Source organism: Hyperolius riggenbachi, chromosome 9 (assembly GCF_040937935.1).
Source record: "Hyperolius riggenbachi isolate aHypRig1 chromosome 9, aHypRig1.pri, whole genome shotgun sequence".
NCBI lineage: Eukaryota > Metazoa > Chordata > Amphibia > Anura > Hyperoliidae > Hyperolius > Hyperolius riggenbachi.
In genome coordinates, this window is record NC_090654.1 from 192545421 (window position 1) to 192559657 (window position 14237).

Below are 14237 nucleotides of genomic sequence, written 5' to 3' on the forward strand. Positions count from 1 at the left end.
GTGGTTTCAGCTTGGAGAGCACATAGGCCCCTATCCCTGCAATGTGGACTTTGTCATTGCAGTGGCCAGGTGATTTTACATACATAAGTACAAGGTCTGGGCTCCAAAGGTAGAGTAGACTGAGTGGAAATAGCAGGGATATGCAAGTCAGCAGAAAAGGAGATGGGCACCAATAATCTGTATTTAGAAATTAAATAATGCAAAAACATAAACTTTGTGATTAAAATCTGAAATGCCACAACAAGGTAAAATAAATATGACCAGAATGGGTCCCTGAAAGTAAGCTATTAGATACCATAGTTCCTTTAAAAAGAAAAATAGATCTTCTGAACCATCCAGCACGCGGCTAAAACCCCAAAGGTGGCCACAATAAAGCACATCTAATCTAAGGCAGAAGTGCTGAAGCCATTCTAGTATATTTATTAACTAGCATGTATTATTGATAGGCTGCCTCATCCATATTTAATATCACACTACTGAAGTCATATTTGGAAGAGCAGGTTCGGAGCAGAAGACACTTATATAAAAGCATTGCAATTCAAACCATATAGATTTTATGGCTTTGTTACTGCACACCTGGCAACCAGCTGAAAGGAAGAGAAGGCGGCAGCACTGGGGAATCAGGCTTTCAGAACGGACTCAGGAGTGGCCATTGTGTTGTATAATGGAAGAGCAGTTTGTACAGTCTTGTCATGTGACATTTATGCTATTATAGACTAAGAGAAATGAAACCAGGCTTTCTGTGGATACAGGTGGGGTAATCACCGAATACATCAGTGTGTTCTTGCTGAGAACTGGGTTACTTATTAATGTTTTTTGCAACAGTCCAATTAACCCAATACCCCCTTAAACATCTGAATCTGATTGGTGGATGTGAGGTTTTAATGCCAGACATTTTATGTTGGAAAAAAAAAAAAAAAAAAAGCTGTTGCTTGCGTCTGTGACATCATTGAGGAACTCTCCCCTCACTTCTTGTACTAGTGATCATCAAAGACCATTAAAGGAAAACTGAAGAGAGAGGGTTATGGTGACTGCCATATTTATTTCCTTTTAACCTTCCTGGCGGTAAGCCCGAGCTGAGCTCGGGCTATGCCGCGCAGGATGATATCTCAGCCCCTGGTGGGGCGATTTTCTTCATTTAAAATGCTGTACGCGCAGCTAGCACATTGCTAGCCGCGCATACAGCTTGATCGCCGCCGCTCTGCGGCGATCGCCCGCACGAGGCGGCGCAAGAGGGCCCCCCCCCGCCAGAGCCCTGCGCTGCCCGGACCAATGAGTTCCGGGCAGCCCTATGGGCTGGATCGGAGGCGTCTGACGTCAGGACGTCCATGACGTCATTCCGATCGTCGCCATGGCGACAGGAGAAGCCAAACAGGGGAGCGCGTTATATACGCGTTCCCCTGTTTGCTATTGATGCCGGCGACGATCGCACTAGAGGGACACATGCGCCCTCTAGTGGTGTTTCATGTAGCTACCACTCTGTTAGCGTTACATGAAACAAAAAAATTAAAATTAAAAAAAAGGATTTTTGCCTATTTGGCAAAAACAATTAACTGCCAGGAGAGTTAAGTAATACCAATTGCTTGGCTATCCTGCTAATCCTCTGCCTCTAATACTTTTAGGCTTCTTTCCCACCAGGACGTTGCGTTTTAGGGGACGTTATAGGTCGCATAACGTGCCCCTAACGCAATGCCTGGTGGTGTTGTAGGAGGACGCTACCAAGAGCCGCGTTATGCAGCTCTTGGTGCTCCTTTTTTGTGCCATGGGATGCGGAGACCACGTGATCCGCATCACGTGGTCCCGTCTGCCAATCGCCGCACAGAACGGCCGCTCCAGGAAGTAAACACTGCACGTCACACCGTGCAGTGAATATTAATTAGCCATGTGCCTGGCCGCTCTTCCCTCCTCCCCAACATTACTGAGCATGTGCAAACAGTCTAACGCAGCTTAGCCGCGTATAACGCACAGCATGCAGCACTTTGTTTGAACAAGTTGCGTTACAATGTAACGCAATGTGGGCACTGTGAACAGCCCATTGATTTTTCATTGCTGTGCGGTGGGTTGCGTTACAGGCTGCACTAACGTGCGCCTGTAACGTCTCACTGTGAAAGCAGCCTTAGCCATAGACCCCGAACAAGCATGGAGCATATCAGGTGTTTCTGACATTATTGCCAAATCTGACAAGAGTAGCTGCATGCTTGTTTCTGGTGTTATTCATACACAAGTGCAGCCAAATAGATCAACAGGGCTGCCTGGCAACTGGTATTGTTTTAGGGCCCGTTTCCACTCAAGCGAATGTGTTTTCTGCATGCAGATTTGCATAGCCAATAATAGTCAATAAGCCCGTTTTCACTTGTCAGGAAATCTGTGCGGTGGACTGTGCAGAAAAAATCAGCACAGCAGAACCATCAGAATTCGCACACCGCAAGGCTAGTGTGCAATTCACATGTAATGTATTTAATAGGAAATTTTCAAATGTTTTCATGTAAAATCAATGTAAAAGCACACAGGCACTGACATGGTTAAAATCGCATACTTACAAAAATACACGAAAACGCATGCAAATCCGCATGAAAATTTGCATACAAACGCATAAGAATTTGCATCCGCATGCAAATTCATTTATGTGTTTTCCGCAAAGAAATCACACCGCACTAGTGGAAATGGGCCCTAAAAGGAACTAAATATGGCAGCCTAAATATTCTTCTCACTTCAGTTGTCCTTTAAGTCCAAAACTGAAATGAAAAGCTGACTACCATGGTCCTAAGATTTCCCTCTTTATTCCCTCCAAAAGAAAAGGAAACTAAAAGATGTGCCTTGAGTTCTACTTTAACCACTTCCCGACCGCCCACTACACAGGGGCGGCGGGGAAGTGGAGCCCTGCAGGACGGCCTCACCCACAGAGGCGGCGGTCCATTTAAGGGCATGGGCGGAGCGATCGCGTCATCCGTGACGCGATCCTCCGCCGGCGCCTGTCACCGCTCGCTCGCCGCAACATCCCGCCGGCTATACGGAAGCGCCGGCGGGATGTTAACCCCGCGATCGCCGCATACAAAGTGTATAATACACTTTGTAATGTTTACAAAGTGTATTATACAGGCTGCCTCCTGCCCTGGTGGTCCCAGTGTCCGAGGGACCACCAGGGCAGGCTGCAGCCACCCTAGTCTGCACCCAAGCACACTGATTTCTCCCCCCCCTGCCCCAGATCGCCCACAGCACCCATCAGACCCCCCCCCCTGCCCACCCCCCAGACCCCTGTTTGCACCCAATCACCCCCCTAATCACCCATCAATCACTCCCTGTCACTATCTGTCAACGCTATTTTTTTTTTATCCCCCCCCCTGCTCCCTGCCCCCTCCTGATCACCCCCCACCCCTCAGATTCTCCCCAGACCCCCCCCCCAGACCAACCCCCCACTGTTTACTGTATGCATCTATCCCCCTGATCACCTGTCAATCACCTGTCAATCACCCGTCAATCACCCATCAATCACCCCCTGTCACTGCCACCCATCAATCAGCCCCTAACCTGCCCCTTGCGGGCAATCTGATCACCCCCCCACACCAATAGATCGCCCACAGATCCGACATCAGATCACCTCCCAAATCCATTGTTTACATCTATTCTCTCCTCTAAACACCCACTAATTACCCATCAATCACCCATCAATCACCCCCTATCACCACTTGTCACTTTTACCTATCAGATCAGACCCTAATCTGCCCCTTGCGGGCACCCAATCACCCGCCCACACGCTCAGATTGCCCTCTGACCCCCCCTTATCAATTCACCAGTGCATTAATTACATCTGTTCTTCCCTGTAATAACCCACTGATCACCTGTCAATCACCTGCCAATCACCTATCACCCATCAATCACCCCCTGTCACTGCCACCCATCAATCAGCCCCTAACCTGCCCCTTGCGGGCAATCTGATCACCCACCCACACCATTAGATCGCCCGCAAACCCGCCGTCAGATTACCTCCCAAATGTATCGTTTACATCTTTTATCTTCTCTAAACACCCACTAATTACCCATCAATCACCCCCTATCACCACCTGTCACTGTTACCTATCAGATCAGACCCTAATCTGCCCCTTGCGGGCACCCAATCACCCGCCCACACGCTCAGATTGCCCTCTGACCCCCCCTTATCAATTCACCAGTGCATTAATTACATCTGTTCTTCCCTGTAATAACCCACTGATCACCTGTCAATCACCTGCCAATCACCTATCACCCATCAATCACCCCCTGTCACCCCCTGTCACTGCCACCCATCAATCAGCCCCTAACCTGCCCCTTGCGGGCAATCTGATCACCCACCCACACCATTAGATCGCCCGCAAACCCGCCGTCAGATTACCTCCCAAATGTATCGTTTACATCTGTTATCTTCTCTAAACACCCACTAATTACCCATCAATCACCCCCTATCACCACCTGTCACTGTTACCTATCAGATCAGACCCTAATCTGCCCCTTGCGGGCACCCAATCACCCGCCCACACGCTCAGATTGCCCTCAGACCCCCCCCCCCCCTTATCAATTCGCCAGTGCATTAATTACATCTGTCCTTCCCTGTAATAACCCACTGATCACCTGTCAATCACCTGCCAATCACCTATCACCCATCAATCACCCCCTGTCACTGCCACCCAACAATCAGCCCCTAACCTGCCCCTTGCGGGCAATCTGATCACCCACCCACACCAATAGATCGCCCGCAGATCCGACATCAGATCACCACCCAAGCGCAGTGTTTCCATCTATTCTCTCCTCTAAACACCCACTAATTACCCATCAATCACTCCCTATCACCACCTGTCACTGTTACCTATCAGATCAGACCCTAATCTGCCCCTTGCGGGCACCCAATCGACCGCCTACACGCTCAGATTGCCCTCAGACCCCCCCTTATCAATTCGCCAGTGCAATATTTACATCTGTTCTCCCCTGTAATAACCCACTGATTACCTGTCAATCACCTATCAATCACCCATCAATCACCCCCTGTCACTGCCACCCATCAATCACCCCCTGTCACTGCCACCCATCAATCACCCGCTGTCACTGCCACCCATCAATCAGCCCCTAACCTGCCCCTTGCGGGCAAACTGATCACCCACCCACACCAATAGATCGCCCGCAGATCCGACATCAGATCACCACCCAAGCGCAGTGTTTCCATCTATTCTCTACCCTAAACACCCACTAATTACCCATCAATCACCCCCTGTCACTGCTACCTATCAGATTAGACCCCTATCTGCCCCTAGGGCACTCAATCACCCGCCCACACCCTCAGAATGCCCTCAGACCCCAGCCCTGATCACCTCGCCAGTGCATTGCTTGCATCCATTCCCCCCTCTAATCACACCTTGAGACACCCATCAATCACCTCCTGTCACCCCCTAGCACACCTACCCATCAGATCAGGCCCCAATTTGCCCCGTGTGGGCTCCTGATCACTCGGCCAAACCCTCAGACCCCCTTCCGATCACCTCCCCAGTGCATGGATTGCATCTATTTTCCCCTCTAACCACCCCCTGAGACACCCATCAATCACCTCCTGTCACCCCCCTAGCACTCCTATCCATCAGATCAGGCCCAATACAACCTGTCATCTAAAAGGCCACCCTGCTTATGACCGGTTCCACAAAATTCGCCCCCTCATAGACCACCTGTCATCAAAATTTGCAGATGCTTATACCCCTGAACAGTCATTTTGAGACATTTGGTTTCCAGACTACTCACGGTTTTGGGCCTGTAAAATGCCAGGGCGGTATAGGAACCCCACAAGTGACCCCATTTTAGAAAAAAAAGACACCCCAAGGTATTATGTTAGGTGTATGACGAGTTCATAGAAGATTTAATTTTTTGTCAAAAGTTAGCGGAAATTAATTTTTATTGGTTTTTTTTCACAAAGTGTCATTTTTCACTAACTTGTGACAAAAAATAAAATCTTCTATGAACTCGCCATACACCTAACGGAATACCTTGGGGTGTCTTCTTTCTAAAATGGGGTCACTTGTGGGGTTCCTATACTGCCCTGGCATTTTAGGGGCCCTAAACCGCGAGGAGTAGTCTAGAAAACAAATGCTTCAAAATGACCTGTGAATAGGACGTTGGGCCCCTTAGCGCACCTAGGCTGCAAAAAAGTGTCACACATGTGGTACCGCCGTACTCAGGAAAAGTAGTATAATGTGTTTTGGGGTGTATTTTTACACATACCCATGCTGGGTGGGAGAAATTTCTATGTAAATGGACAATTGTGTGTAAAAAAATCAAACAATTGTCATTTACAGAGATATTTCTCCCACTTAGCATGGGTATGTGTAAAAATACACCCCAAAACGCATTATACTACTTCTCCTGAGTACAGCGGTACCACATGTGTGGCACTTTTTTACACCCTAAGTACGCTAAGGGGCCCAAAGTCCAATGAGTACCTTTAGGATTTCACAGGTCATTTTGCGACATTTGGTTTCAAGACTACTCCTCACGGTTTAGGGCCCCTAAAATGCCAGGGCAGTATAGGAACCCCACAAATGACCCCATTCTAGAAAGAAGACACCCAAAGGTATTCCGTACGGAGTATGGTGAGTTCATAGAAGATTTTATTTTTTGTCACAAGTTAGCGGAAAATGACACTTTGTGAAAAAAAACTATTAAAATCAATTTCCGCTAACTTGTGACAAAAAAATAAAAACTTCTATGAACTCACCATACTCCTAACGGAATACCTTGGGGTGTCTTCTTTCTAAAATGGGGTCATTAGTGGGGTTCCTATACTGCCCTGGCATTTTAGGGGCCCTAAACCGTGAGGAGTAGTCTTGAAACAAAAATGACCTGTGAAATCCTAAAGGTACTCATTGGACTTTGGGCCCCTTAGTGCAGTTAGGGTGCAAAAAAGTGCCACACATGTGGTATCGCCGTACTCGGGAGAAGTAGTACAATGTGTTTTGGGGTGTATTTTTACACATACCCATGCTGGGTGGGAGAAATACCTCTGTAAATGACAATCTTTTGATTTTTTTACACACAATTGTCCATTTACAGAGGTATTTCTCCCACCCAGCATGGGTATGTGTAAAAATACACCCCAAAACACATTGTACTACTTCTCCCGAGTATGGCGATACCACATGTGTGGCACTTTTTTGCACCCTAACTGCGCTAAAGGGCCCAAAGTCCAATGAGTACCTTTAGGATTTCACAGGTCATTTTGAGAAAATTTCGTTTCAAGACTACTCCTCACGGTTTAGGGCCCCTAAAATGCCAGGGCAGTATAGGAACCCCACAAATGACCCCATTTTAGAAAGAAGACACCCCAAGGTATTCCGTTAGGAGTATGGTGAGTTCATAGAAGATTTTATTTTTTGTCAAAAGTTAGCGGAAATTGATTTTAATTGTGTTTTTTCACAAAGTGTCATTTTCCGCTAACTTGTGACAAAAAATAAAATCTTCTATGAACTCGCCATACTACTAACGGAATACCTTGGGGTGTCTTCTTTCTAAAATGGGGTCATTTGTGGGGTTCCTATACTGCCCTGGCATTTTAGGGGCCCTAAACCGTGAGGAGTAGTCTTGAAACGAAATTTCTCAAAATGACCTGTGAAATCCTAAAGGTACTCATTGGACTTTGGGCCCTTTAGCGCAGTTAGGGTGCAAAAAAGTGCCACACATGTGGTATCGCCGTACTCAGGAGAAGTAGTATAATGTGTTTTGTGGTGTATTTTTACACATACCCATGCTGAGTGGGAGAAATATCTCTGTAAATGGACAATTGTGTGTAAAAAAAATTAACAAATTGTCATTTACAGAGATATTTCTCCCACCCAGCATGGGTATGTGTAAAAATACACCCCAAAACACATTATACTACTTCTCCTGAGTACGGCAATACCACATGTGTGGCACTTTTTTGCAGCCTAACTGCGCTAAGGGGTCCAAAGTCCAATGAGCACCTTTAGGCTTTACAGGGGTGCTTACAATTTAGCACCCCCCAAAATGTCAGGACAGTAAACACACCCCACAAATGATCCCATTTTGGAAAGTAGACCCTTCAAGGTATTCAGAGAGGGGCATGGTGAGTCCGTGGCAGATTTCATTTTTTTTTGTCGCAAGTTAGAAGAAATGGAAACTTTTTTTTTTTTTTTTTTCCTCACAAAGTGTCATTTTCCGCTTACTTGTGACAAAAAATAATATCTTCTATGAACTCACTATGCCTCTCAGTGAATACTTTGGGATGTCTTCTTTCCAAAATGGGGTCATTTATACTATCCTGGAATTCTAGCCCCTCATGAAACATGACAGGGGGTCAGAAAAGTCAGAGATGCTTGAAAATGGGAAAATTCACTTTTGGCACCATAGTTTGTAAACGCTATAACTTTTACCCAAACCAATAAATATACACTGAATGGGTTTTTTTTAATCAAAAACATGTTTGTCCACATTTTTCGCGCTGCATGTATACAGAAATTTTACTTTATTTGAAAAATGTCAGCACAGAAAGTTAAAAAAATCATTTTTTTGCCAAAATTCATGTCTTTTTTGATGAATATAATAAAAAGTAAAAATCGCAGGAGCAATCAAATAGCATCAAAAGAAAGCTTTATTAGTGACAAGAAAAGGAGCCAAAATTCATTTAGGTGGTAGGTTGTATGAGCGAGCAATAAACCGTGAAAGCTGCAGTGGTCTGAATGGAAAAAAAGTGGCCGGTCCTTAAGGGGTAGAAAGCCCTAGGTCCTCAAGTGGTTAAAGTGCTTTTGTATAAGGGCCAGTTCACACTAGAGTGGATGCAAAATGGACACAGTAAGCATAGCGGATGTGTTCCATCCGATTTGAATCAACTTGCAGCAGCAATTTCACCGCCCGCTTCGATCATGTGTCCTGCGTCAATCACGTCCACCCCTACTCATCTCCACTTACATATGCCCAACCGAACAAAAGGTTCCAGCACACTGGGAAAAATGAGTGTGTGCTAAGTCACTAAGAATTATACAACAACTGGGAATATGACCACAAATAGCACCACACCGTTATATATCACAAAAATATCACAATTTTATTGGTACACTTCATAAAGCGCTATAAAGCTTAAAAACAATTAAAAACCAATGAGACACCACACTACAATTGGTCATAATACAAATATGTAGCGATAGCTAATAGCATATCAATAATGTTAGTATCACCTGGGTAGTTCAATATAAGAACTACCACAGGAATTGAACCCAGGTTCATAAGCTCACGTTAAGAATAGTGCAATACACATATACAAAATACATTAAGAGGTTATAATGAAACCATATAAAGAAAGTGCAGCCTGTGGAAAAAAGTGCATATAGTGCATGACATTACATAAAGTCAACAATAAATATCACCCATATTGCTGAAAAAACTAAGTAACAGGATGCTGGGACTGTATAGGCAGCATGGTGTACAGAAAAAACGAGGCTTACGTGACCCAGGAGGAATAATTAGTTTAACTCGTGATGTCATTTCTGCCCTTTACTTTTTTTCTTGTCTCCTCCAATCGCTGAGTCACCTTAGCCTTGCTTGTAAAGACAAGTGAGTAGGGGATTAGGTTTCAGATAAGAAGCTGGCAGGGAAATAAAGGGAAGAGGAGGAATACATTATAGATAAAAAGAAACCCCAGCATGCAATTCTTTGGCACGACTACTAAAGGGCCAGTGTTCCTTAAGTATGTGATAACTCCAAATCATAACAGCAGAAAAAGTTTTGAATGCAGGATTAGCATCTTTATCACTTAATACACTCATACCAGTTGCTGTTGAAATTTGATTTTTATGGTGATGATACCGCTTTAAAGTAACATTTAAGTCTTAAAGGACTTCCAAGGTGAAAATAAAGAGTAAGATAAATATTAAGAGTAGATAAACAATTGTAACTATCCTCCTTCTCCTAAAAATTAGGTTGTTTTTTTAAGATATTCCAGTTTTATTTTATATTGAAATCTAGTTTTTACATTTTAATTATTTAATTATCTCTGCTCAATGGCACATTCATTAAAGAGACTCTGTAACTTAAAGAAAAAACCCTCTGGGGATTACTTACCTTGGGAGGGAGAAGCCTCAGGGTCCCAATTAGGCTTCCCCAACCTCTGAAGACAGCCGGAATCCAGCGCTGGCTCCTCCCGATTCCTCCCCCGACAAGCTAGATTTATTTACCTCTCCAGGATCCTGCGCAGGAGCAGTAGCGGCTCTTCCTTTGGGTAATGTGGAAATAGCCAAACCCAATTGTTTCCGCTCTACTGCTCAGGCGCAAAGGACTTGTGCCTGCACAGTAGAGTGGATCCGACCGGGTTCGGCTATTTCTGCCTTACCTGAACAGAAAGCCGCTAGTGCACCTGCGCAGGATCGCGGTAGGTAAATATTTACCTCGCCTCACATCGGGGAACCCATGCAATTGAATGGAGGGACGGAGAAGGACAGGGGAAGCCTCGTTAGGATCCAGAGGCTTCCCGCTCTCGAGGTAAGTATCCCCCAGAGGGTTTTTTCCCCCTTACAGACTCTCTTTAACTACAGAGGGGGCGTGGTTTGAAGCCAAATTATTTTTGGTGATGCCTGCATAACTCCTTCCACCCTGTCGCTGTCCTTCAACTCAGTGTAAGTATCAGAAATTCTCTCCAAAGCTAAACATGGCCACCATCTTTCATGTATCTTCAACAATTTCTTTGAGTGATGATGTATCAGCTATCATTAATGAGTCCAGGCAGCAGGTCGGACCGCTCTCTAGGTCGGCACCGATAAAGAAAGAAGATAACTTAATAACAAGGACAAAGTCTTCTCACCAACAGGTAAAACTTCACAATACCAGGAACTTAAGGGTGATTAAGAGTGGGGATTCAGATTGTACAAACTGCTCATTTGTGACAGTTTCTCACAGTGGTGAAGCAACAATAATAACAGCCATCTTAAAAAAAGGTGCATCTCCCATATTTTTATTGTGAAAGGATAGAGAGCAGAGAACTATTCAGGCAGCTACCTGGGGAAAGCCTGTGATGTATACATAATGAGGTTTCTGCCGGCACCTGGCACAGCAATGTGACTAAAGTCCATTCTCTGACTGAGCTCAATCTATTCTGTTATTCCTGACCGCTGTGTGAAAACAGATGTTTCTTTGAAAATACCAGACAGGTTGTGACAGAACCTCTGACAGAATAAGAAAGAAGCCCTCAAGTGCCATCTTTTTACAGCATTATTATTAGTACCATCCAACTGTGCAGCTAATCTGAATTACTCCCCCTTGCCAGTGTTACCACTACCAGAAGATTGCCCTTTCCTGGGCATGTGGTAAAGCTACGCGCTGAGAAAAAAATAAGAGGAATGCCATTTCTAACTACAGATATTACTTTTCCAGAATGGGAGCCGGGAGCTGCAAGCTTCACCAACTCGAGGAAATGAATGAGAGATGATTCATATTTTATGAGCTCCAACTGAAATATTCACTTGTACTGTGCTGTGGAGTACCTCTGAACAACAGGAGGAAGTTGGTTTGCATGCATAACATACAGACAGTGAAATGGGCTATGATTTTTATTTATATTTCTTATCAAAAGCAGATATCTGTTAATATCCACCTCCCATAGATAGATAATTTGGATATTGCAAGACAATCTAAAAGAGCCAAGTACCGCATTGAGGAAGGGGGAGTATACACAGCGGAAACATCGAGGATAAAGATCGGGCAGACGGCCAAAGGGGACAAAAAGCGAGCATTGACCAATCTCACAGTGGTCACACCAGCTGGGTGAGTGCAGCCCCTAAGGGGACCCCCATAGATGCATAAACGATTGAAGCGGAGCGCTACCTATTTACAATTACAGACTGCATAAGGGATTTGCTGAACCCTAACAGAGCGCATACGGACAAAAGGACGGTGTAGCATTGTGTATGCTTAAATACCATCAGAGACTTGATCAAGAGTGACAGCTTATTCATCTATCATCCCCCATTGTTATTTGTAATACTTTTTCTATAGTTAATAATAGGGAACTCTGTCTGGTCCTAGCAGTTGTAGCGCTGTACACTACATATACTCAGGGCCGGATTTCTGGCAAGGCCACATAGGCCATGGCCTAGGGCACCAGAAAATTAGGGGCGGCTCAGTGAGGGGCAGTAAAGTTGTTCTATGTAGCCATCCCTATCTACAAGGACAGCTTGCTGGCTGAATTGTAATAAGCCAAAAGAGAATTTTCTCTGAGGTCAATGCTCTGTTTGTAACAAAATTGTAAAAAGCAAGAGTTAGGATTGGGGCCAACGGAGGCTGACTTCCAAGATTTCTTTATATGAACCACCAAAAATATGGTTTATTCTGTCATCTGTTCTTATAATCAACATATCAGCAACAATGCGATACCAGAAAAGCCGAGATTCTATGAGCATCGGAGGGCAATCTGAATTAGTACAGGTTAACCTAGATCATAGGATCCCTTCCATTCTGACTACAGATGCAGTATAAAGTGCATAATGCTTATTGGCCTCCACAGTTCCCATATTCAGTGGACAAGATCATGATAGCCTTCATGAGTCAATTGTACTCTTTGGTCTGATTGAGAAAGTACTTCAGACTTCAGACAACATACCTTCTTTAAGCTGTGTCTGAGGTGCAGGGCATGTCTTATTTCTGTACTTCCTGTGTGGGATACCGGTGTCTGATGTGTACCATTATGGTATTGGGACAGTGAGCCTGTAACTGCCTTCTTACACATAGCTGAATGAAAATGGAGGTGGGTACAAAAATAATCAAATGACTCAATTCATGAAACCACCAACTCCAACAGGAGGTACCACAAAATTACTCTGACTCCTCGAATCTGAATCGCTGTGCCAGTGTCCCAAGTCTTGAACTGGCAGGCAAGGTCCAGCACACTAGCAAACTTGGACATGGTTATGAAGCCTAGACACAGTGCTCTACCCTCAATGCCAGAAGAGGTAAGAGAGAGAAACAGATGGTGGCCACCAGTCACATGACAATGAGCAAAGATCTGGATAAAAGTTATTTTCTGATTATATTGGCAGTAGTATAAAAGTGTATAGGTGAGGGATTGTTTATGCAAATTCCTGGAATGTGGCTAAAAACAGGAGGAAAAAAAGAAGAAGAAAAGGCAGTAATTACCTCTCCTACCCTTTCCCCTGCTAGCATGTCCTAGAAGTCAACCTGACAGGTGTACTTAAGTTAGCAAAGTCATCTCGAAAACATTCTTAAATTGCATTTTTCTTTACATGCTTGTAAAACATCTTACGCTGGTATTTGATTCCCACTCTGACGATTACAGCAGGATCTTGTTGCGTTATCAGCTTGTATGGTAAAACTCACATGATATAAAAGCCTGCGCACTTGATCCTCCTAAGCCCCTTTCTCCGGCTTAACTTACAGGTGATTAATCATCCTGTCATCTACCTGCTAACCTTTTATTTTTACCCACACAGAGGGGAAAAAGCTGTTTTCTGGCTCACACAGCTATACAGCATAAAATAACCTTGCCTTCTTGTTCACAGCCAAGCAGTTTTTTCATTTTCCCATCAACCTAGTTCTGCTTTCAGAACATGTCCTCTTAGGAAGAGTAACAAACGACAGTGGCGGCCGGGGAGCAGGTGATTTTATTTCCCGCACGTTGTATGTGCTGACCTTTCTTGGCATAGAACACTAATACCTTGCATGGGACTCTATTTACTATGACAGATTTCTAAGGCCCAAGGCTCAATTATTGGTTTATGATGGAGAGACCCCTGTCCAGCACCAGCATTGTCTGCCGCCGCAAGTTTTAATGTACCCCAGCATGGCATAGAAATGTTACTGAATGGGTTTAGAGGGAGATAACAGGGCATCGTCCATTTTCATCCCTGGGTTAAATCTGTTTTGGTTAGCTTTAATTAAATAGACAGATTACTGTATATCTTGTTTGCTTTTGTTAAATAAGCTGAGCTAATATTTGCCAGTGTCATATATGCCATTTTGTTATTTTACCATGATTAAAGGGAACCTGAAGCGAGAGGTATATGGAGGCTGCCATATTTATTTCCTTTTAAACAATACCAGTTGCCTGGCAGTCCTGCTGACCTTTCTGGTCAGCCGTGTCTGAATCATACACCTGAAACAAGCATGCTGCTAATCTTGTTGGATTCTTGTCAGAAACTTCTGATCTGCCTGCTTGTTCAGGGTCTATGGTTAAAAGTATTAGAATTTAAAATTCTTTCTAAATT

General features: G+C 44.5%; 1 long non-coding RNA gene across 1 annotated transcript in view; it reads left to right on the top strand.

Annotated features, from left to right (window-relative positions):
* The first annotated feature begins 10736 nt into the window (after window positions 1-10736).
* Window positions 10737-14237, top strand: part of LOC137532859 (uncharacterized) — a 31762-nt gene continuing 28261 nt past the window's right edge. Inside the window, exon 1 of the long non-coding RNA XR_011024038.1 lies at window positions 10737-10828. This is a non-coding gene — a long non-coding RNA (uncharacterized lncRNA). The remainder of the gene's footprint in view (window positions 10829-14237) is intronic.